This window comes from Lissotriton vulgaris, chromosome 4_1 (assembly GCF_964263255.1).
Source record: "Lissotriton vulgaris chromosome 4_1, aLisVul1.2, whole genome shotgun sequence".
NCBI classification, from domain to species: Eukaryota; Metazoa; Chordata; class Amphibia; order Caudata; family Salamandridae; genus Lissotriton; species Lissotriton vulgaris.
The window spans coordinates 1908117496-1908141604 of record NC_141691.1 but is presented as its reverse complement, the minus strand read 5'-3'; the positions used below and the strand labels follow the sequence as shown (position 1 = coordinate 1908141604).

At 45.2% G+C, this 24109-nt stretch overlaps 1 protein-coding gene across 2 annotated transcripts in view; it reads left to right on the top strand.

Annotated features, from left to right (window-relative positions):
* The first annotated feature begins 1372 nt into the window (after positions 1–1372).
* NDRG1 (N-myc downstream regulated 1) overlaps positions 1373–24109 on the top strand; it is a 166382-nt gene continuing 143645 nt past the window's right edge. Inside the window, exon 1 of one of the 2 annotated variants that reach the window (XM_086966247.1) lies at positions 1373–1539. The gene's annotated coding sequence lies outside the window, so the exon portion shown is untranslated. The remainder of the gene's footprint in view (positions 1540–24109) is intronic. The other variant, XR_015309930.1, reaches the window with a different exon arrangement.

Here is a 24109-nt window from a genome sequence, read left to right as displayed (position 1 = left end):
ATGCATCTCAAATGCCATTTTTGCGGGCGCAAACAGCCGAATTTTTCGATTTGCACCGTTTGCGCTCGCAAAAATGCTTGATGCATCTACCTGAAAGTTGGAAGTTCCCCCCTTTTTATGGCAAACCCTCCTTCTGTCACCTCTTGCCTCTTTTTAGCAGAACTCTAGAACTTTGTAGTCCAGATCCCTGCTAATCTGTGCGGTGGACCCCTCCATCTCTTTGGGAGACCCCATCTCTGTATGGTAGATCCCATCTTTCCTCCACGGAGCAGGACCCGCTTCCTTATGGGAGTTCCCCGACCCCTATAGCAGGGCCCTGCTTCGCTTAAAGTGAAAAGAAATCTCCTCTTCCCTACAGCAAACCCCTACTTTCCTTATATAGATCTCTGCTTCCTTGTGATAGATTCCTTCCCCCACCCCTGCGTCCCTAAGGTGGACCCACACCGCCTGTAGCAGCCCCTAGTTACCCTGAGGTGGGCCCCTGTTTTAGGGTGACCAGACGTCCCGGATTAGCCCGGACAGCCCCGGTTTTTCACCAGCTGTCCCAGCAGATTTGGGCAATTTTGGCTCATGTCCCGGTTTTTAGAAGGGGTTAACTGAAAACAGTGAGAGGCACTTTTTTGGGTGTTCTAAAGCTTTGCTAGTTAGCAGCTGTTATAAGTAAGCAATTTAACTAAAAGGTATGAGTTTGGTTGTAGAAATTACATATTATTTACTTTCTTAATGCATCTGCTGTGGTCCTATGTTGATGACAGCTGTCATTCTGCGCCATTCCGTGGGTGAAAATGTGTAGTCCTTCTTCTATTTTTCCCAAATGTCCTGGTTTGTAGTTGTCAAGATCTGGTCACCCTACCCTGTTTCCTTATGGTACAGTCCCAGACCCCTGCCAGCCTGCCTCCCTCAGGAAGACCCCTACCTCCAGTGCTTGAAATGGAAAAATGGAAGTTCAAGTACTCTGTGCCAGAGTACCTGCTTATTTCTGGGAAGTACCGGTACTCGCCAATTAAAAGTATTACATTTCACTTGAGAAGTGCAGGTACTTTCCATCGCAAAATAAAAAGGTGCCGGTACTCAGCACCGGACAGTACCGGCCCATTTAAAGCACTGCCTACCTTCTGTGGTAGAATTATGCCCCCTTGTAAGTCCTCTGCTTTCCTCTGGTGATTCTCTGGCTTCTTGTTGTAGCTCTCCGCCCCTCTGTATCAGACCTTGCCTTTTAAAATAATTAACATAATTTTTTTTAAAAAAACTAGGTGCACATCCCCCTGCAGTGGACCCCCTGCTTTCCCTTAGGTGGATCCACACTCCCGGAGCAGACCAGCCCCCTCCCCGAGGCCCCGCGGTAGTGACCCCGCCACGGCCCTTCTCTCTTGCGCAACAGTCCGTCCAGAGGCGCGGCACGGGGAAGGGGAGGGCGGTGCGAGCCCAACCCCACGAGGCTGTATAAAATCACACAGGGCAGCGGCGCGGCACGTAAATACAGCAGTCCTGGGACAGTGCACTCCGGACAGGGCAGTTTCCACAGTAGCGGTCTGAGAGGTGAGAGCGCGGGCTGGAGAGTGCGGTGGCCTCGGGAGGGAGGAGTGCGGGGGTCCGCGGGAGGGAAGGGAGGCTGGCTAGCGGCTTAGCGCAGGCTTATAAACCGTGGCTTAGTGCATGAGTGACATTCCGGAGCTCTCCGGGTGTGAGTGGGTTTCAGTCCGGTAAAACCTGCCAGCAAACGTGTTAACTGTGTCGGGGGTCCTGGGACCACCAATTGGGTGTCAGGGTTTACTTAGTGGAGTTGCAAGGGTGTCCTGGACCCCGGTGCAAGGTAAAGGCCCCCCTGGCTGCAGGTTGGGCAATTAAATCCTAATAGATAATCAGCCGTCAGTGGCACGTCCGGCCTGGGTTCCGGTGTCACTGCACATGCTGCACCGTTGGTAACTACTTTCCTGAGTTTGAGACCTGGGTCGTGGCGGTGTGGAATCACAACATGTGTGACTTGTCCCTGCGTGGTTTGCTTGTCATCTTAAGGGTTCCTTGCGCATCCTCACAATAGGGCGTGCATCTCCCCGGGTGGTTGGTCACTAAGGGGTCACTAAACGGCCGACCGGGAGGGGGTGCCGGTGGGTATCAAGCACCGTCCTTGCATTGACGTTCAGCACCTTGGTTATGGGGCTGGGATCACCCCCAATTCCAGGGGGTGGCACTAGGCAGGTAGTGTCGTCGTATGTTAATGGTAGTGTCTTTGGACAGGTGGCGTCACAGCAAGTTCATGGGAGGGGTAAGAGGGTTCGTGTGTCCACAGGCGGTATCCCGTTGTTTTAAAGGGGGCGGGTGGAGATTTGAACTTTAAGGATTATAACTGGTCAAGGTGTGGTGTTTGCCCTTGCTGGAGGAGTCTCGAAGCCATTTCTGAGGGTGTGGGGGCAACACAGAGGTGTTGGTTACCATATTGGGTCTCCCATAGTTTCATGACAAAGTGTGGGGGTGCCGCAGGTGCTCCTCCGGGTATCACGAGCACTAGTGAAGGCACGTGTTGCAGTGCACGAGAGTGCTGTTTTCACTTCGCATCGGTGCCTGGAGGCGTGGTAGCGGTATCAGCTATCCCTGCCGCGCCTCCAGCCTCCTGGGTGAGGCCTAAACCACGTGACCGTGATGAAAGGTGGGGGACAGGTTAGGGTCACATGGCGGTGTGGGGAGGCGCTTCTCCATAGGGCACAGCCTGTGCCCCTCGCACTAATCATCGGTGAGAAATCACCTCAAAAGCGATTAGTTGCCCGATGACCTTCACCGCCTCATGACATTGTTTGATCTAATAATTAACAGTGGTTAATGAGGCCCAACGACCAGAGCGGCGGACCTTGGACCTGGATAACCTGGTTCGAGTCCTTTGCTCGGCTCAGCAACCTGTGATCCTCGGCAAATCTCCCTAGGCCTAAAAAAGTAAACTGGTGTTCATGTAAAGTGCACGGGGGCCATCGCTCAAGCTAACGCTAAATAAAAACTAAAAAAAGTTTATTCTGACAATACACACGTTTTTGACCTGTTCTTCACAACGTTTGTACAGGAGTGTAGGCCTCTAATATTCTTTGCTAGGACCCTGGAAATGGATTGTAACATCCCTACTGTCTCCGTTGCATATCCAAATGTACATGATGGTTTTAATTCATTGGTAGTTTTTATTTATTTTTGCTGCCGGCCTTGTCAGCCTGCCGCCACATCAGGACGCTTTTCGGACAAGTCGTGCATTTTGATGGTGGTACCTTTGGGGTGATGGGTTGCATTGTCTGGGCTGCAGGTTGGATGGTTTGTTTTGTTATAATATATTCTGTGGATTAGCCCGGGATTATCTATGCTTTGTGGTGAGTTTGGTGGGGGGAGAAGGCAATTGGAAGTGAACTAGGAAGGTCCCTGCCAGCCTTCCACTGGTTGCCGGTCAAGCAGCTAATACAGTGGGGACGCTGCCTGGTGCTTCCGGCCTACTCTCGCTCACGTCCTCTCTCTTCCTCGTGACTTGGTTGTTGACCCCACATGTTCTATCCGGGTGCAGAGCGTCGTAACCTCCACAGTGAACGTTAGGTCTCTCACTTGAAGATCCTTCAGACCGCTGGGCCCTCCTGCTGCTCTAGGAACTCACTCCTGCTGCTCTAGGAACCCACTCCTGGCTGCTCTGGGAACCCACTCCTGGCTGCTCTGGGAACCCACTCCTGGCTGCTCTGGGAACCCACTCCTGGCTGCTCTGGGAACCCACTCCTGGCTGCTCTGGGAACCCACTCCTGGCTGCTCTGGGAACCCACTCCTGGCTGCTCTGGGAACCCACTCCCTCCCTCTGGCTGCTCTGGGAACCCACTCCCTCCCTCCTGCTGCTCTGGGAACCCACTCACTCCCTCCTGCTGCTCTAGGAACTCACTCACTCCTTGCTGCTCTAGGAACTCACTCACTCCTTGCTGCTCTAGGAACTCACTCACTCCTTGCTGCTCTAGGAACTCACTCACTCCTTGCTGCTCTAGGAACTCACTCACTCCTTGCTGCTCTAGGAACTCACTCACTCCTTGCTGCTCTAGGAACTCACTCACTCCTTGCTGCTCTAGGAACTCACTCACTCCTTGCTGCTCTAGGAACTCACTCACTCACTCCTTGCTGCTCTAGGAACTCACTCACTCCCTGCTGCTCTAGGAACTCACTCACTCCCTGCTGCTCTAGGAACTCACTCACTCCCTGCTGCTCTAGGAACTCTCTCTCACTCCCTCCTGCTGCTCTAGGAACTCCCCCCTCCATCTCCCCGCCATCTCTCAATGTTTGGGCAGTGTTTAGAAACTTTAAAAATATCAGTTTCTAAACCGTCTCCTGGTTAGTTTGTCTTCTACGTCTGGTGCCAAGACGCCTCCGGGTGAAGAGTTGAAGAGTCGAACAGGTTACGTCCGGTTCTGTTGGGTTGCTGCTCACCGGGGCCTGCTTAAATTGTTATTTTTTCCAGGAGTGTCCATAATACTACATATTATGGCTTTGCTCTCATGGTTGGTTTGAGAATGTGCCAAATATTTGGACTCTGCTCGGTTGGCTTTGCCCTTCGATTTTCTGCTGAATAAACCGATTCTTAAAGATTTGTAGTCTAGCTCTAAATATTAAGGAATATCTCAGCACCCTCACAATAGTTACGTCACTTCTGTCAACGAGTGTGTCTGGCAACATACCACAGATATATAATATTTGGAAAGTTGCAGACATTATATAATTTCTTGAAATGTTTGGCAGCTTAAAGCACGCCACGCTCGTGGTAATAGTTGGCTAGCTTCTCTAAATGTATTTCGGGCTCCGATAACGAACATAGTAACATTTTCCAGAAATCTGCTGATATTAAGTTACTACTGCTTAGTCCTTCAGATTTTTCAATATCCAGCAAACCTCAGAAGTTTTTGTAACATCTAGAATGTTTATTAAAAGATTTGTTTTTTTGCTTATCTCCCCCCCCCCCCCCCCCCCCTTAACATTTAGTTAACCCATAAAGAAGCCTTTGGTAGGGTTCTGATATGTGGATGGCGTTGGGTAAAATACTTGTTCTTTGATGGTGAGATCTGACAGGGTGGTAGTTTTTGAGTCTTTCTACAGTATCTACTGTTTAATTCGGGTAACAAATGCTAAGTGTTTGGAAGTTGCTGGAAGCGTCATGGAAATGTTTGCAAGACAATGGTATCCAGTACTGACCGCCTGAATTGGGGTTGTCCATCAGGAACAGCAGGTTTCTAGGAAGAACGTGTCATGTGGATGTGAATGGCGGCTAATTAAATGAAGGATAATTACCAGTTTAGACGCCCGATATCATGTGGGAAAGTACTGCTGTTACCATTGTCACCTAACCACACCCAACGCCGGCAGGTCAGCAGGCCTGCTATCCCAGCATGCTTCACGCCCCTGGCTCACACTCCTCAAACTTGGAATTCAAAATAGCAATTAGTATCAAGGATCTACGGTTTTTTTGTTTGTTTAGTTGCATTTCGGGCAGTATCGGAGATATCTCCCCTAATATTTGTGATTCTGACATCTTTGAGATTTCATTATGTAGCGCTGGTGTAGTTATGTCACTTCTTAATGTTGCAAACGCCAGATGTAACCAGTCCCAAAGTGCCTGCCAGAGGCGTCTTCATTTGGCGCTTTTGTGGCGCGTGAGTCAGGCTTCCGGCCGCCTGAGTCAGCTTTCCGTCCGATGTTGTGGCAGTATTTATAGACCCTGGGAACGAACTACAAATCATCCTGTCGTGTATGCGGCGTCCAGCTGTGACTTTTAAACCGAAGACTAAAGAAGTGCTGAACTGCAGGTCCCAGAATGCAAAGCCTTGGACTGCCTGAAGGTGCCGGGATACGGGGCATTTACTAGCCGTGACGCATGGTTAAGGTGTATGCCAGTCCCTTCGTTTCTGATATCTGTACCCCCACAACACCACACTCGTTTTACTTCTCTCCTCGGGAGACACTGCCATTCCCCGAGGAGTTACCTTGACGGCGGTGTCAAGTGATTGATGGAAACCCTGCCACCGATGCAAAGTCCCGCACACCGAGCTCGCGCGTGAGCGGCACGCGGTACCTCAGAGCAGAGTCCCCTGCGCAGCCTCGTGCCAGGAAAAGCTGCTGTCGGCGCGTGCTCGGTGCCCTCTCACCGGCGGACGTGAGCGCCCTTGGTCTGTTGTCGCTGAGCTGCTGCTTGGAGCACGTCGGGGAATACGGGAAGCGTTAGGGTGGCCCTGTACCTGCCGAGCCCCCCTCATTCTCCGCCCTGCCTATGGCTCAGGACTGCTGCCGATGGGTACCATAACATGCCTAGACTGGAGCATGGTTGTCATTTGCCCCTTGGCTACTCCTTTGCCTCGTGGCAATGCCACCAGAGGCCCTAACTGCATTGTGGGTCTTGGGCCCCCTCCTTTGAGGCAGCACCCAACGGGAAAGCAGTTTGTGGCAGAACATTTTCCCCTGGTTTTGGAGCGAGAAATGGTAGCGCGTCCCGCAGCTCAGGGGTCTAACTCTTGGACAGTAGACTCCGCAACAAGTAGAGGAGACAGCACAGGCTGCTACACCTTCTAAGTGGACGACCTTAAACCTTGTGGGACAAACTTTGAAGACCCTTGCCCCTTAGCCAATTGACTGTGTAGGGCCTATGGCTCAAAACCCATAGAACGGGGTCCCAGTAGCCACTGAGATGAGAAGCCTTCGAGTTCAAGTGTTGGAAACCACCAACGGTTCCAAAACACAAGCATTTGAAGCCTCTTGGACACAAACCTTTCCAAATCAAGGGACGGGAAGGAGCCTTTGAAATGCCAAGTACAGGTGGTTCGAGGACGCTGCACCAGAGAGAGGTTCCTGTTATGTGATGTTGTTGTTCTGAATTTGTTAAGCACACGGGCACCCAGAGGTTTCATGGCACTGGTAGTGAGGAGAGATAACAAAACAGTTAACCTAACCCGAAGCTTGCTTGAATAACCAGGTCTTCAGTGCGCTCCTGAACTCCATGAGATTCGTACATCTCCTGAGCGACACGGGAAAAGAGTTCCAAACCTTTGGAGCAAGATGAGCGAATCGGCACCCACCAAGACGTTTCCGTTAAAAGGAGGGCAGAGTGAGAAGGGACTGATAGGCAGAACGGAGATTGCGGGTCGGCTCATGTTTGATTATAAGGCTGTTTATAAACATGGGGCTTTTCCCGTAGAGTGCCTTAAAGGCCAGGCATTCCTGTGTACTTGATGCCTCTCAGCGCAAGAAGCTGAATGGCCATTGGATAGGATTTCCCTGCACATCAAAGAGAACCTCTTGGTAGAGAAGCCAGAACATCAAAGTGTGAATCCACTGGCAAGAAAGCTCATTGAGCCCTGGGGAGGCGATAGTGCTGCCCCTGAAGAGACTGTTGCAGCCTCGGGGAACATTTCCCCTGCATCATCATGGATAAATGCTCTTGTACTACAGGTCATAGAAACCACGGCTCACACTGAAACATAAATCCAGGCAAATCTTGACCCACAGTCAAAAATAGTCTTCCAGACACTGAGGTGTACAAGATGCAGATACCTTGTGCTTCCTTTTAAAGGGGTCTTTTCGTTTCTAGTGACAGACGTCCTTGCAACTGTGCAGTCAGTAGGCCTCACACTGATCTGTAACTGGCCTCCTAGAATGCCCTCTACTCCTTTTCTACAATGTTTACATTGGCTGCCAGTAAAGAATAGTTTTAAAAATGCTGTTTAATCTAAAAAGCTCTGTACGGGAAAGGGTCTCAGCACCTTTGTCAGAGACTTGAGCACTATCACCCCACTAGGAATTTGGTTCCAGTGATGAGGAGCTTCTATTCTCACACATTCGATATACATGTGGTGGAAGAGCCTGCTCTTACTTGGTTCCCACCTTCTGGAATAAATTGCTGTTTTCTGCCTGAACTATCTCGGACTATTGCAAATTTAGGAAAGCAATATAAATGGCACTGTTTTAGATCTTGCGTTCAGTTTTTTGGGTTGACTGTGCGCAGAGTTAGCCCCGTTGGGTGATTCATGCACACAATCAACTTATATTGTATAGTAGTCATAGAAACACCTGCATTAAGCTCCTGTGGCTACCTACGGACTGTTTTTCTATGGTTTTGTGGAGTAGAGTTTATTGTATCTGTAGGGGCAGAGTATACAGCAACATCTGAGGCAGCTGATAAAATATATTTTCGGCTCAATGCAGAGCGGGTGATGTATGGTAGAAGCTGCACCTGGTCGGGCAGGATCCATCATACTGTTTGGGTTTAATGCTGATGATTGCCCTGGTACAAGTATCTGAGGCATGCCAGCAATCGCACGCGAAGACCCCAGAGTAGGCTTCGATGCAAACCCATGGTAGAGCTATACTGATGGAAGTGCTTCCCTGGAGACAGCTGGGGCCCATGAGCCTTCGGGCAATCGGTCTAGTGTTTCTTGACGAGTTTAGGAAGATCGGCCCATACTGCCGCAGAATGGCAATGCAAACGTTTTCATGTTATCATGAGCATTCAATTCTTTTGCATTTCTGGTGTTAGGAAATCTGTAAAATGGAGTTGCCATTAGCTAGCTATCATCAGGTCAAAGTGAATGGTGTGCTTCACCGGAGCCTGTATTTGCCATCAATCATAAGGGGTTTCGATGAGCCTCATTAATATTTATTAGGCAGGTGATCTTGCGACCCTATGCAATGCAACCTATTAGTACATAGGTTGCATTGTAAAGGGTATTCCCGCTCACTTACAATTCATGTGAAAATTGCACACCTTGCGTTTATGAATGAGAACCGCATCAGGCCTATAGTGCTTACCAGCTTTTAGTTCCCCCAAGGCAAGAAGAGTGAACTAAGCATATGAACATTAGTCACACGACCGTTATGAATATTAATATAATGTAAATCAACTAATCCTGTATCTATGTTGCAGCACACTTTTTAAAATAAAAGAGGAATTCTGAGATGTTCACAGCAATACACATCAATCCTCCCATCAGCAGCACTCTATATTACGCACTGTTTTATGGATTAGCATTAGGTTTATGGGTCAGTAAACACCAGCCCATCATGTCACTTAAACACAGTTGCAGAATATTTTTCGGCATCTGGATTGTTATACTGCTATTTGTGCCTACCAGGAATAGGCTAACTCCTGAAACTTGTTTTAGTCTTGTTGAACCCAGTCACATGAGTACAAGTTTTCAAGGAAGGCGTGGCTAGTATTTTACCACGCTATATGCTGAACACCTTTCCTGTATTGGTGTTTGATTAAGACATTTTTAGATCTGGCTTACCCAAAAGTCTCTTGGTGTGTATAAAAAGAGTGTTTAGTTTGGCCACTTCAGCTATTTACTTGTTTGGGTGATTTGCCACCAGTTCTTGCTTGATCAAGCCTGTATAAAGCAAGCGTATAGGGAGTGCCACAGGGGTACCTCGCCCCAACAGGATTACCGCACTTACTCCCACAATTAGACTCCATGTGCTCCTACTCTTGCGTGGTAAGTAATCATCATCCTTGTCAATTTCAACTTTCCTGTTACAGGTCAAAAATTAGGGACCTGTCTTACTTCCCTGCAGTTCGAGCCATGGACAAACGACTAAATGTAAAGGATGAAAGGGTAAGGCTGAGACCTTGAAGGCAGTTGGTCTGGAAGAATCTAAAGTACATCTCTCCGAATCTGAATTTGAAGAATATTACAATTTATTGTTCAAATAGAAGAGCATCAACTTCTCCAGCTTACAATTCACTAGAACAGATCATAGCAGATTGTTAAGAGAGGGAGTTGCTCTGCAAGAAACCAGCACAGCTTGGAAGTGTCTGGTGCTTAATGCTGACTTTCTTGTCCTACGTATCCAGCTCTGGTGTTTGATTTTGTTTAAGGAAATGCCAAAAGCTAACGGGCGACGAATGGGCGGTAGATATTGTGCGAAGTGGCTATACATACACTTGGTGCCTGAAATGGAAAAATAAAAGTGCAGGTGCCCTGTAACAAGTACCTGCTTGTTTCTGAGAAGTATTGGTATGCTCAAATTAAAAGTATAGCATTTCTCTTGAAGTGCCGGTACTCGCACTCTCAAAATAAAAAAGTGCAGGTAGTCCGCACCGGCCCATTTAAAGTTCTGCATACACTGCGTGACCCTTTCACTGTCTGCTCCACCAAAACTGCCCCCAGATTTCAAATAAAACCACTTGGAAATAAAAACCTCAGTGCAAGTGGAGAACAGGGTTAGAACTTGTGCCTCTTAATCTGAAGGAAAAATGATTTATTCAAGGTAGTGGGGGAAAAAAGCTCACAATTAAAGTTCTGACAACTGAATCTCAAATTAGCCAATAGCTAGATCAAGATACATTCTCCATGCCCTTGTAGGAGAGCTAGTCCCTCAACACAAAATGGTCAGTTCGATGTAAATAGTGGATCTTCTGGGTACCTATTGCCATATGCCACCCACATCCTGGAAACAGAGCCCAGAAAACAGTTACTCCCTCACACATACCTCAGTTTGCAACTCACAAATTGAAAACCACTCAACTAGCAAACAGCTTTCGATATGACGGTAAGCTAGGTAGTAGGGTGACCTATGGTTTGCCCTGGCATTATGTAGTTATGCACTTGCTTATGTAACAGTTGTGGCCCCCAATAATACACAGCAGTCAGCAGCAGATTGTAACGTATACTTCTTACATTCACACAAGACATATCTGCTATGAAGGTTGTCCATAACCAGAACTTCAGAGCCAAAAACAAACCTCCCCAAATGAACAGGCATTAAATAACTGAAGATGTCTTTTACACATTACTGGACAATTCAGAGGGCTTTAATATAGTCCACTATTGCAGTACCCAATTATCTATGTGATTTGATCACTTCTTAAGCCGCCCGGATACAGAATGATAATAAATGCCCATCCCAACAGATCTGTCTCCCTCTCCCACTGTGCCAGCTCAGGACCACAAATATACACAGAATCTCAGATTGGTCAACCCAGTGCAGACTGTAGAATACAAATACCATAAAGGGACCCGTAGAGCTGTTTCAAGCTCCCAGCATACTGAAAACTATAAAACTAATCATCTGTCTCTCACATTTAATCATCCACCACACTGCTGTACGCTACATCCCGTATCACGATAACCACACCTCGGTGTGCAACACTCACAATATGGAAACGCTTCCAAAAAGGATCAAAACAAACTTCTTTCCAACCACACACTCGGCACGGTGTACTTTACTACCCATGTAGATAAGGACTTCAGCACTCCATATGGGGGTTAGTAAGCGCTATATAAATGCTGCAATTTAATACAAATCTACATTTTTCTTATAATAGACCAAGCAAAGTCCCCTGCTGGGCATGGGACTGGGAAGGTGAGTTGGGACTGGAGTGCAAGGACCGAGTGTGCTCTTGATACCCAAGATGAGCGGGTATATACCCCCTCCATGCATTACTCAGAATAGGAAGTAGCATTCATTGACTCAGTCGCACACACAAACCAACACAAACTGAGCTTTCACACACTCAAGTCTGACTTTACTGTGCCAATGCACGCAGAGGCATGCAAAACAGCACATTTTTTTTACGTGTTCACCTCAAAAAGCCTCTCCTATTGACCAGGCAGTGCTTGTTTGACTTGGTGGGGATACCATTTTTTTTTTTACTAATTCGTGTGCCTAAAACTCAACCAAAAAAGCATTTGAGGAGCCAATTTAGATCTCTAGCAGAATGTTGAAACTACTTTGCTTTTATTGTTAACGCTCTGCTAAATTGGAAACCTTTCGTTACTTATGGGTTCGGAAGAAGCACATCAAAAAGGCCCAGGGCGCTTGAAAACAGCAAACCTACAGGAAGCCAGACTTTCAGCATTTTAGCCAGGATCTCTTTAGGTTTTAGAAACGTTTCTCTCGCCGTGAGCGCGGCAGCCAAGTAAGTGGCCTTGTTTTTGTGAAATCTACTTGGCCACAGAACGTTGTCTTCTGAGACGGTATTTGCTTTGTCGTTGTATTGTTTTAAATTTCAGTATACCAAACTCTGCGAGGCAAAACCCGAGCACTGGATGCAAGTGTCACTCACACCTAACACAGGACCTTCTGCAGCTGTGCAGGTTTGCCGGTGCGTGCACGCCTTTGTATTAGCCATGTACATGGGTGACAAAAAAAACGTTTTAAGTATAGAATCTACCAACAAATAGGTACTTCCCATACTAAAGCACTCAGTGCCTTGGAGACCGGAAATCTTTTTTTTGCATTAAAAAATGTCGGTGGTGACCGGCTTATTTAGTGTATGTATGTGTGTATATGTATATATGTACATTTCGACCGCAGCTGTGGTCTTTCTCCAAATATATCATGTGAGGTCTTTCTCTAAATATATTGTGTGTGTGTGTGTATGTGTGTGTGTATGTATGTATGTGTGTATGTATATATGTGTGTGTGTATGTATATATGTGTGTGTGTATGTATATGTGTGTATGTATATGTATATATGTGTGTATGTATATATCTTCAATCAAGGAAACTTGGATGCCCAGGGCTTCCTTCAAAACATTTGTTGGCAAGTAGGACCTAGATTAAGGATTGCTGGTATCCTAACCTTGGACCGCCCATGACAGCTTGGGATCTCTTGACCGGAACTTGTGGATGTGAGATACATTTATATCTATATCTTTATCTCCCAAAACTTCGCCACACAACATCCACTTGAGAGTACAAGGACGAAAAAGGTCCCAATTTGCAGTGCGTAAATATGTATTTGTTGCCACACCTTTTCTAATGAACTGTACATCAGTAAGTGCCCCGAGGCACAACACCTAGTGATTCACTTCCAACTTACACCTCCTTGCATTTCCTGCGACACAATCATGTATTCATGTATTTTTGCATTGATGCTTTTTTTGGTCTTAGTGCATGGTGCCTGCATCTGCTGGAGATTGTGAAAATGTTTGCAGTAATGCTGCTGCCTGTGTTTACGTACCTGCTGTGTCCTTGTGTGTCGCCTGCATGTTGGGTTCCTTGTTGTGTGTGCGAAAATCAGATCTTTTGACTTGGGGCACTTATCTGTTTTTCGATATTATTTTTACAATTTAACTTGACTATCTTACAGTTTTGGTGTCCATCAACTGAGACACATGGCAATAATTAACTCGATGCACCTGTCAAACATCGTTTTATGTAATGTTTTAGTTTTTGGCATTTCTGAGCTTTTGAAAATTAAATCTTTTCAATTATTTGGAATATTTGCATGAAACTTCATGAGCGCTTTGAAAAGATGGAAATATAAGCGTTTGGCTCAGCAAGTCAGATACGTCAAAATTTGATTTCTCAGTAATTGCGATATATTGTTGGACAAACTTAGCTAAAACAATGCACATCTGTGACCTCACGATTTATCTTCCTATGGCCGTAGGCTTATTAAAGTCACTAGGTAGTTTAAATCCTAAGAAGCCCACAGTGAATTGTGGGACACCCTGCCTCCCGGCCGCCCTTTTAGGACTTGGGCGATCAGACTGCCATTGCACCGCCGCAGCCTCCAGGGTACCTCTGTTACCTGAGGGTGTTGCGACAGTCAGGAGGCAGTAGTATGCTTGGCGGGACTGCCGCTCTGCCAAAGCTGTAATCTGGCCCAAAGTCTCTGCCAGTCTGGGTCCTGCTAGCCCTTATAGCCCCAAATATATGCAAATTAGAATTGCTGTTTGGAAGAGAACCATACATTAATGAGTAATAAAAATTGGACAACCCTAGCCTACCTTTACTTAATTGTCTTCTTAAACGGCTTGCACTTTTACGTTGCAGTTTTACTACTTAACTGGAGTAGCTCTTTTCAAGAATATACTTTTTTTAATCAAGGCTAATCTCCAGGATATCTTGCTTCTTTATCTGCCTTAGTACCCAATAGTTTGTAACTGTGGTCCTTTCTCAATTTACTTTTCGTTGACGACTTAAAAAGATATAAGATAAGTAATATAATATTGTGAATAGTCAGAAAATTCCCTAGTCAGAAAATTCCCTAATCAGCCAGACACTTCCTCCATTGGAAATACTGATGTCTTTGTAGAAGGATTATCGGTTCACTGGCAGAAGACCGGCCTTGGAATGTGGGCATATAATCTCCTTTTTTCGACTGATTTTATGTTCATGACAATTTTAGGAAATAAATGTTTCGTGTTTAAATCTTGAGTAGATTTTGCTGTGCAAATGTACATCATAAAAACCCTAGGGGGAGATTTACAAACATTTTGCGCTGGTTAGCATCACAAAAGTGACGCCAACCAGTGCATGCTGCACTGTGCGAACCATTCCATCATGTTTAGGCATAGTATTTTGTACAGGAGGGGTAACCTTCTTGTAGAAAGACTCTTGCACACACCCTAGCGCTATGGCGCTAAGGTGTGTGCATGGCGCACGGCCGCTGAAATTGGTGCAGGAGCAAGGGTAAGTGGAGGAGAGAGCCATGTCTCAGACATGGCGCGGACCTGCTCCCTCCCTCTCGACGCAGCGCTTCCCCGAGGGAAGCTGCCATGCATTGCATGGCTTTTTGTAAATCTCCCCCTTAGTAATGGAGGCTAGCTAGTCAAGATTGATACAGTTTTGAAACGTTCCAGCATTTACCGGTTGAAATTACCTTTAGGCCAGAAATCAGCCCTTGCATTTATACTGTATGCTTCTTTTTTTGTTTGCCCTAGTGCTTGTAAACGTCTGTGTAAGGCATTCATTTGCAATGTGTGTGGGTGCATGTGAAGTACACAATTCCCAGAAGCCTATAATCTGCTTCTTGTGAGAGGTGGTTTCAGGGAGTAGCCAGATTTTAGGTACATATTTGTACTCCTCCTTGTGACGTCTATGACTGTTAGTTAACAACTGTTCCTCATCCCTTCCTTCACTCATGCCCAAAATAGAATTGTGTGGTTGAGCAGTGGTGTGTTTTGTATAGGGCTGCAGAGCGTGGCCTTTAATTTGTTGAACACATCCTAGGATGTGGGATGGATAGTGGGTGCAAAGCGTCACTGAGGGTTTGAAGCTCAGACAAAAGAATGTTAGTTTGTTTAGATGAGTATAGCCATGCTGAGCGACTGGATTGTAGGCTTCAGGGCATGCAGAGTGGGCTTAAGAAGGCCTGTGGAGGACTGACCGAACCACTGGGTCCATCATTTCTCTTGACAAGTGTTTGACTACAGTGAGTCCCTGCAGCACACCCTCCATGGGGTGGTTACTTTACCCTAACTAAGTTATGATTTATCCTCAAGTATACTATTCAAAAACAATATTTTGAACACATGTTCTGTGAATGTGTGACAAGTGCACAGACACCAATATTCATTTTTAGGATGATGACTAAGGCCCAGATTACGAGATTGGCAGTGTGGGAGTGGGACCTGCACACTCCCACACCGCCAAACCTGTACGCGCACCACCTGCCAGATTACTAATTTTACAATGTGGAGAAGTGTGGCTCAAATGGTTAGAGCGGCAGACCCTAATGCAGAGGTTTGGTCTGGGACCAGGGTTCAATACCCGCCTCGGTGGGTCTTGGGCTTAATTTCCTCAGACCTGATCATTCTCGCCTCTGTGCCTATTCTAATCATGGGTCCCACTCTGCAACTCTGGGCAATAGCGTGCTTAAACTCCACAATGGCCCCAACAGCGCTGGGATGCCTGGCTTCACCTTGGGGGTGACCAGGAGTGGACATTCCACAGGGCAAAACCAAGAAAGGTTCCTAATCGGTATATGGACAGCGCCGGGACACCTCCGTTGGAGGTAGCTGTGCGCTTTACAAATGGCATTTACATATTTACCATCACCGGCAGGCAGTTATTTGGCAGTGCCTATGAAATGGACACAGCAATAGAAATGCCAAAGGCAGTACCTGCACGGCATGGACTGATGCAGTCCATGTCAAGCAGGTACTAGGGTGTATGCACAACATCGGTATAACATGTAACACCCTGCATGCACCCAATGGCCCGGAGGCAACAGGGGGCCTGTAGGGTCCCCTATGCTTTCTCTCTGCCACGGTTTTTATGGAGTATGAACTGCCATAAAAACTGTGGTGGAGAGGAAACTCATAATATGCTTGGCGAAACTGTGTTAGCATATTGCAGCCTCAAGACTGCTGTGCCAACTCGAGGGATCTCTGATTCCTGGCGGTTGCGGCAGTGCCATGGCGGTTTGACAGCCCAAGTTGTAATAGAGTGTGGCAGTGGCTATACTGCCACCATCGCCAAACTTACAATTAGGCGCTTGATAGTGATGCCTGTGTGCAGATTTACTCCAATTAGGGTCCACTTTCTGAATAAAGTCTTAGGCTGTGGGGTAAATTTTTCCATGGTGCAAGGGGTGCGGGGGGGGGGGCGGTGCTCAGGACGGCTCCTGGCCGTCATGAGTCACGGTAGACATGTGCTCATGATGGCCGGGAGTCATCCAAACTCCGCCCACTGATTCGTTCGCCCGCACAGGCGGGGAATTAATCGCACGTGGGCAGAGCAGCAATGTTCGGACGGCTCCTGGCCGTCATGAGCACATGACTACCGTGACTCATGACGGCCAGGAGCCGTCCTGAGCACGGAACCAGTTAATTAAGGTGACCTTTAGGTAATTTGAGCTTCTTTCCGATGGATCCTACTATCTACTGTGTTTGTTATAAACCACTAAAAGATGTCCTTCAAGAACTCCCATCTTCAGCAGCGAGTCAGGACTATGAACAGTGGATTCTGACGAGGAGCAACCCGATGATGAAGCATGCCACTTAGGTTGGTGGGCGAGGTTTTGCATCCTTTTTAAGAACACCCCTGGGTGAACATGATACAGATTTTAGTTTTTAACAAGTTCAAGAGCTCCTGATCATGAACATTATTTTAATGTCTTATATAGTTTAAGTGTTGCCTTTGCAGACACAATGAAATCGTTTCATTTGTGAACTTAGTATTCTAGGTAGCTTCACTTAAATGTGATTTGTTTAATAATTATACGTTTGTACCCGCAGGCTTCCGGATTTAATAAAGGAGATCTAATAACATGGTTACGGGAAAGCCATAAAAAGGCATTTACCTTAGTTTGTTTTGAGCTATGTAATGTGGTCACTATGTTCTATGAAAGTTACTTTCCACTGATGTGATGTCACAGCTTTGGAAAATGACCTTTATTTGCTGCACCTGGACGCACACAAGCAGTGACAGCCGCTTCCTGCTTCTGACTTGAATTAGGGAGACCTGGCTAAACTGCCAGCCTCCATAACCACAATTCCATCATGCCAGGTGGTGGTGAGAGGTACTGAAACTGTGGGGCATACGAGAACACTTGTATCATTTTTTACAATAAGAGGGTGCATGCTATTTGAGTATCAATATTGTTAGTTAATGTCGTAATACTGGAGACAATTGAAAGTAAATACTGCAATCTACGTAAATGTCTTTCTATCTCCAGCTATTTATCTTAACATTGCTACCATAAAGTTCCCAGCAAAAAATAAAAACAAAATTAATAAAGTTAACTCTTTACTTCTTGCAACAGAGATATGCTAAGCTGACTAAACGGTCATATATGCGAGGAATTTTTAGGCCTGGTTAGGAAAGACTTAATTTAGAAAAAGAAATGCATTAAATTGCTTCTGACGAATATTCAGTATTATACTGAAGCATTATCAATACTGAAATGTGGTATCCGTCTAACTCTGCAACGTGACCCTCGGAACATGGAAACTATTGGAGGGAGTGGATTTCCCGCATGCAAGTCAGTAAAACAAAAAATATTATTCATAAAAATATTAAGATATCCATGTTATTATAACCACCAGCAAAGCCTACATCTCCATCATGTATTCTTTAAGAGGGGTGCTGGTTTCATAAATCAGTGATTTGTATTGTTTTACTTTGAAATTCAAGATCGATGGTATTGGTAAATTCTGTCATTTTCAGTACATGTGAAAGTTTAGCCTTCGGTAGTAGGACGTGCAACGTTTAAGTCGGTCTAGAAAAATCTAGAGTCAGCCCTTGCGTTTGGCACACTCTCAAGATGCCCCACCAAAGTAGCGCAGTCCTACCTGGTGAAGCCTTGGATGCTGGCGTTGGAGGGTCCACTTACAATGCTTGCTGTTCAGTTCAGTGGTGGTGCCAGAGATGGTGTTATGTGCTGCATAGTGTTCTCACTGGATTGATTCCACAGGTTTGTAGGGTCTTTTAAAGAAGACCTTTGCTGGCTAATCAGCGATGGAGTTGGCATTAACTGTTGCTGTAACAGTCCTTGGATACATCTATGGTTACAGTAAAATTGTGCAGAAATGAGAGTAGTGCAGATTTCTGCAATTTCTGCCCTGCAACCATGTAAATGGTAGGCTTATTTCAGACCCCCGTCACCCCCTACCCCTGTGGAGTAACCGTACGCCTGCGGTTTTGTTCAGCATATATCTAATGTTATGCATGGCCTCCATAATAAGTTACAGGATCAACTGGATCGAAAGCTGGGTATTCACCGGAGTAAAATAATACCAGTGGATAAAAAAAGTGGTTGCCTACAGTTGTGACCTCACCGGTGGGTGTGCTCTTTCCCCGCTGTTCTACCACCTTATTCAGTTTTCCAGCTTTGAACCCAAGAAAGGGGAAACAATGCGGGTGGCTCTGCCTGAACAGGTCTTTGCAGGTGCACGTGGAGCAGTAAAAAAGAAAATCCTCCAACCTGCAAGTGGCTCAAGTTCGTGCTGTCGGGAACATCTTGAGGGATTTTTGGGGCCATGAGTCAAACTTATTTTTGGGGGGGCCCTGTGCGAAACCGCTTTGAATTTATGATCCAGTTTCAGCTGTTTAATGCCCTCTTTGGACAGGTAACTGGCAGGGCACTGGCACACTCATCCAAATTCCAAATTTGGTTAGTTACTATTCATGGATAGTGATGTGTTTTCAATAGTGTAACGCAGCAACTCCCTAATATTGCAAATCTGACAACCACCCATTTCTAATGCGAGGCCCTATTTTGATCTGAAAGACACTCTTTTATGAATGCTGTAAAAAACAAACACATGCGCGGCAAAATGTCGGTCATAGACCCTCACATCACCCACATTACAGATAAATTAAAGGAAAGCAGTGTTTTTAAAATCGGTTTAAGAATTATTCAAGGTCATCAGGGCAAGACTCTGCAGAATAGAAATGGCTCTATCACTTTGCCTATGCTTAAGATGTCTGTGCCTGTTGTCAGTGTTTGATGGATTTCCACTCTTAATGTGAATATGGAGAGCACATATTTGGGCAGGATGGCACAGAGGATGATGGGGGTGGGTGGCAGGAGGTCAGGGTTGTGTTTTTTAAACATTTTTTTTACTTTGGGAGGGAGTTGGGAGTGCATAAGGTGAGAAGGGCGGGCAGTGGAAAGACAGGTGTTTTTACTTTAAAAATTGTGAGTGGGATATTGGGGAGGAGGGCCTGAAGCATGGATGGAGGCCATGTCTCTTTTAATATTTACAGGGCAGGCCATATTATAAATGGCTCTCACAAACTCCTCTGCCCCGTGTATATCTTGAAAGCATAGATGAGAGTTTTTGTCTGGGGAGGGGGGGGTCACATTTAGCATAAAATTATGAGTCTTTAAAATGTCAATAACTGGGATGGCATTCACCTGTCGGGTTTTGAGTGATATCATAGACTACTTTGGCTTCACTTCTGTTTTCCATTTGATGTTGCATAGAATCCAGAGATGAAAAACATCCTGTTAGTCAGTTACCCAACTATAATTCTACATCTACACCCTACCATTATTGTTTCCTGTGGAATAGGGTTGTAGATCAGCATCGTAAGAAATGATGATGCCAATAATTAGTATTTTTGCTTTCCAAGTAGTTTAACAAGACTCCTTCACCACCAACATTTTGGCCTAGGTCTAGCATCTCTAGCATGTTCTTTTCATTTTCATTTTTTTCTTTAAGGTGAAGGTTTGTTTTACTCCGTGAAACACACAAGATGTTGGATGGAATGTTGCACAATGACCAAACATTCACCCCCAGTCACAGATCTGGGTTTAACCCATCGTTATTTTGCTCACCAAGCCACCCCAGTTCAGACATGGCCATATACAAATCCTTCTTGACCCTGTGCCTCATGAGAACAGTCCAGCCCGAACTGCCAAGCCATGTCTTCCCTGGACCGGAATCAAGCATCCTAGGACCGGTTTCTGGCTATCAGCCATCTTCAGTCAGGATAGCTTGACTCCAGTGGCGTAGTGAGCACGGGACCCACGTCTGAGCATACCCTTCCCACATAGTGTGAACAGCAAAACACACAAGATGATGGACGGAATGTTGCACAATGGCAATGTTTTACTCAGTGGCCACGTCCCACTACTCCATAGTGGTGGCTGGGACATTGTGGGAAGTATGAAACTTCTTGGAATCCTCCTCACTGTCTAAGATATATTTTTAATGCCAATGGATTTTGATCAAGTTTGAAAGGGTGACTTTTATGTTTAGATGGCCTCCACAGTGGGAAAAGGTCTCTATAAAAATGAATTGGCAGTGTGGTCATAAAGTGATGGCTGTCACCAGGGACTGTTTTGCTTATTATTCCAGCATGTGTATGACCACTAATTTCCCCCTCAGCCACTACCTCATGTCAGTATTATTGGGTTGAATGACTGAAACTTGAGGCTTACCGTCACCCCAAATGTATGATCACAAACCTTTTCTAAGTGTTTGGGACAATTCCATCTCGTTGAGATCCACCCGTTCTGAAATCAAGACTTCTGAATCTGAAAGGAGCCTTGACTTTCCATCAAATATCGTCTCAAAATTTATTTTCCACAAGTTTTTGTGATGCAATTTTACTATTTAATTAGTGAGATTTCTTGGTTGCATGCGTATTTTTTTCAGGCTCCAAGAAATGAGCTAGTCCTGATTTAACTATACAGCTGTGTGACTTGGTTACTCTTGTGCAGTGATCTGTGATTCTTTTAGTCCAGTGACATATTGGACAGCGCATAGTGTTTGAGTGTAATTTATATTTAGGTTACAAATGCTAAGACACATTGTCCTACTTTAAGAGGAAGCTGATAAGTGTTTTAAACCCCACCTCCTTTCCCTATAATTATCCCACTTAAGAGAAATTACAACCCTTTTAGTCATTCCATAGAGCATTCTTTGTTACCCTTCACCACACCTTCATCAGACTTTCTTTTTCCAGCAATCCAACCTCTGAGGTGAGTCCTCACCCAGGAGACTTTCGACTGTCCTGGCTCCCCTTTAAGCTTCAGGACTCTTCTTGAAACAAGGATGTTATGAATTATGACTATTATTGCTCTCCACGAAGTTTAGATTTACTTATTGTTTTACTATGGTTTAGGATGCTCTATGCTCTCAGCCTGCTTCTGAAAATTGCTTTTATACTTTCATTTCATACTGTTTGTGGTCACGTTTCTAAAGGTTTTGCATAATTTTTTATTGTATGAATTGTCAATCACATATAATATTCCAATCTTGTATCTTCTAAATCTCAAAGAAACCATGCAAGCTATAATACACAGCAACATATTAAGCCTTAAATGGAAACCCAAGTGCTTACTTTCCAGTAATATTGTAGGACATCACATTACTTCACCCAAATGCTTTGTAAATTAAATCTAAAAGTATCTACACTGGAGATTTTCGGTGACTACACCTAGCAGGAGATAGCTGCGAACGTTTTAAACCAAGCCCCTTCCAATTTTAGAGCTGTATTGGGTAGCCCTTGCATACTGCAGTTTCTTGTAATGCCCCTACATATGCTGGATATAGTGGAGAAGTGTGGCTCAATGGTTAGAGTGGCAGACCTTGATGCAGAGCTCAGGCCTGGGACCAGGGTTCGATTCCCACCTCGGCGGGTCTCGGGCTCAAAAATTCCTCGGACCTGAAATTCTCGCCTCAGTGCCTATTCTAATCATGGGTCCCACGCTGCAACTCTGGGCAATAGCTTGCTTAATCTCCACAACGGCCCCAACAGCGCTAGGATGCCTGGCTTCACCCTGGTGGTGCCCAGGAGTGGACACTTCACAGGGAAAGCCAGGAAGGGTTCCACAGCGGTATGAGTAATAGCGCCACGAAACCGCTTGGTAGCAGTGCGCTCTACAAATACTTTACATTTCCATTTTACATTTATATGCTGCAGTTCATTATAAGTATTAGGATGTGCTCTCTATACATCCTACAACTCTCCATGGTGCTGATAAAAATGTACCCCTCCCACTGCCGTATCTTCATGTCACAGAATTTCAGAAACCCAACACAAGTACACTCCCAAATATCTGTAGTTTTTTTACCACAACCAGTTTCACATAACATTAAAGAACTGCAAAACTTTTCTACTTTGTGTCTTTATTAAAAGTTTTTTATTCACATTAGGTTGTAGATGAATAAGTGTTTGCCAAAAGAATCAATGACCTGCTCGAGGGAAACAAATTCAATCGTACACATTGTGCATCAGGGTCCTTTTTTAATGTAGTTTACTTCAAATGACCACCACCACCTCAATGCTTATGCCTCTTTCCCAACCGCCACCATCATAATCCTACGCTCGACGTTCCACATCCCAACCCTGGCACAAGGACATGGAAGAAGTAAACCCCATATCTTCCCTCTTAAAACAGCATAAAACAAATAAAATAACATTTTAATAGCCTTGTGAGAAAAATAACAATTTCTGTTAAACCTAACCAAAACCCCCATTGACTTTACAAGATTTATTCTACAACCTAATCTTTGAGATATATGGGCACAATGTTTCCTTTGTGAAAAATCATTGTACTTTTTCCTGATCAGGAACCCTGCCTCCAAGACCACACCATTTGCTGTCGCACTTAATCTAATTGCCCTTCGGGTACAATCACCAACCTTCGTTTCACACTCTACCATCACTCAAAAGCACATCAGACCAAACTTCCACAACTTGAATAGGAGAGGTACATTTAGACATCATCGGGGCTCACATGGTCAGCTCTCTTAACATGTACCCAACAACCCTTCTGAAACCTGCTTCGGATGCTCCCAATACCTCTACTAGTACCACCCATCTTTGTTTGAATACACTTTTTCACATCTTTCACTCCCTTGAAATGATTTGGGATCTGTTCAGCAAACCATTCCCTTCCCTTCCCTCCTTAACTTAATGCTAGGCAGACACCCCCCTCACCAAAACAAAAAGAGAAACGCTGGTACTATCATTTGGATAGTTCTCATTGCCCACATGTCCTCAATTACAGTTCTTCTATTAAGTCTATTAATGAAAGCTAACTTCAGACGCCCCTTAAGGGTACGATTAAATTGTTCCACTAATCCATTGCCCTTGGGATGATAAAGAGCAGTTTTAATTTGCTTGACACCCATCTCCCCCCATCCATCTCAACTGACATCAACTGTGCTGCGTACCCCTGTTTTCCAAACACTTCTTGTAGTAATTGGATGATAACTTGTATATCTTGTATATTGACAGTACTCACAAATTTCACTTCAAGCCATTTTATCAAATAATCAATCAACACTTAGGCATATTTAGAAGCCTCTCCCAACATCCTATGTGGACCCGAAATGTCTAAGGCAAACATATGCCATTGTACCATTTTTGTACATCAATAGGTATAACCGGGGATTGATACGTGACTTGTACTATATCGCTTATAGTACAGGCACAACAATACCCAACTTAATCCTACGCTGTCCTGTCTACTCCTGGCCACAAAATATTCACACTATCTATGCTTCGTAGCTCAGATTACGATTACTACATGTCCCTCATGGGTTAAATACAATACACATCCACGTAAAGCCAATGGCACCACCGGCTGTTGAGCATGACCCAACAATCCCTGATCACAAGTTAACTTGAGACACTTGGAAATAGGATTCAAATTCCAATGCCCACACCCCTGGCATCTGGCCATCCAGACAAAACCCAGTTATTTACCTGTGCCAACACACTGTCCTTCCTTAAGGCACTCGTCTTCATGTAAAACTCCTTTTGTAAACTCCATATACCCACTCAAAAATACAGATCATATCCTCAAAATCATTATTGCACTTGACTTTAGTCCGAGGTAAACGTAACAATCTGGCACAATGTTTTTCCTACCAAAAAACATATTCAACTTCACAATCCTATTCTTATATGGCACTGCCAATTCACTATT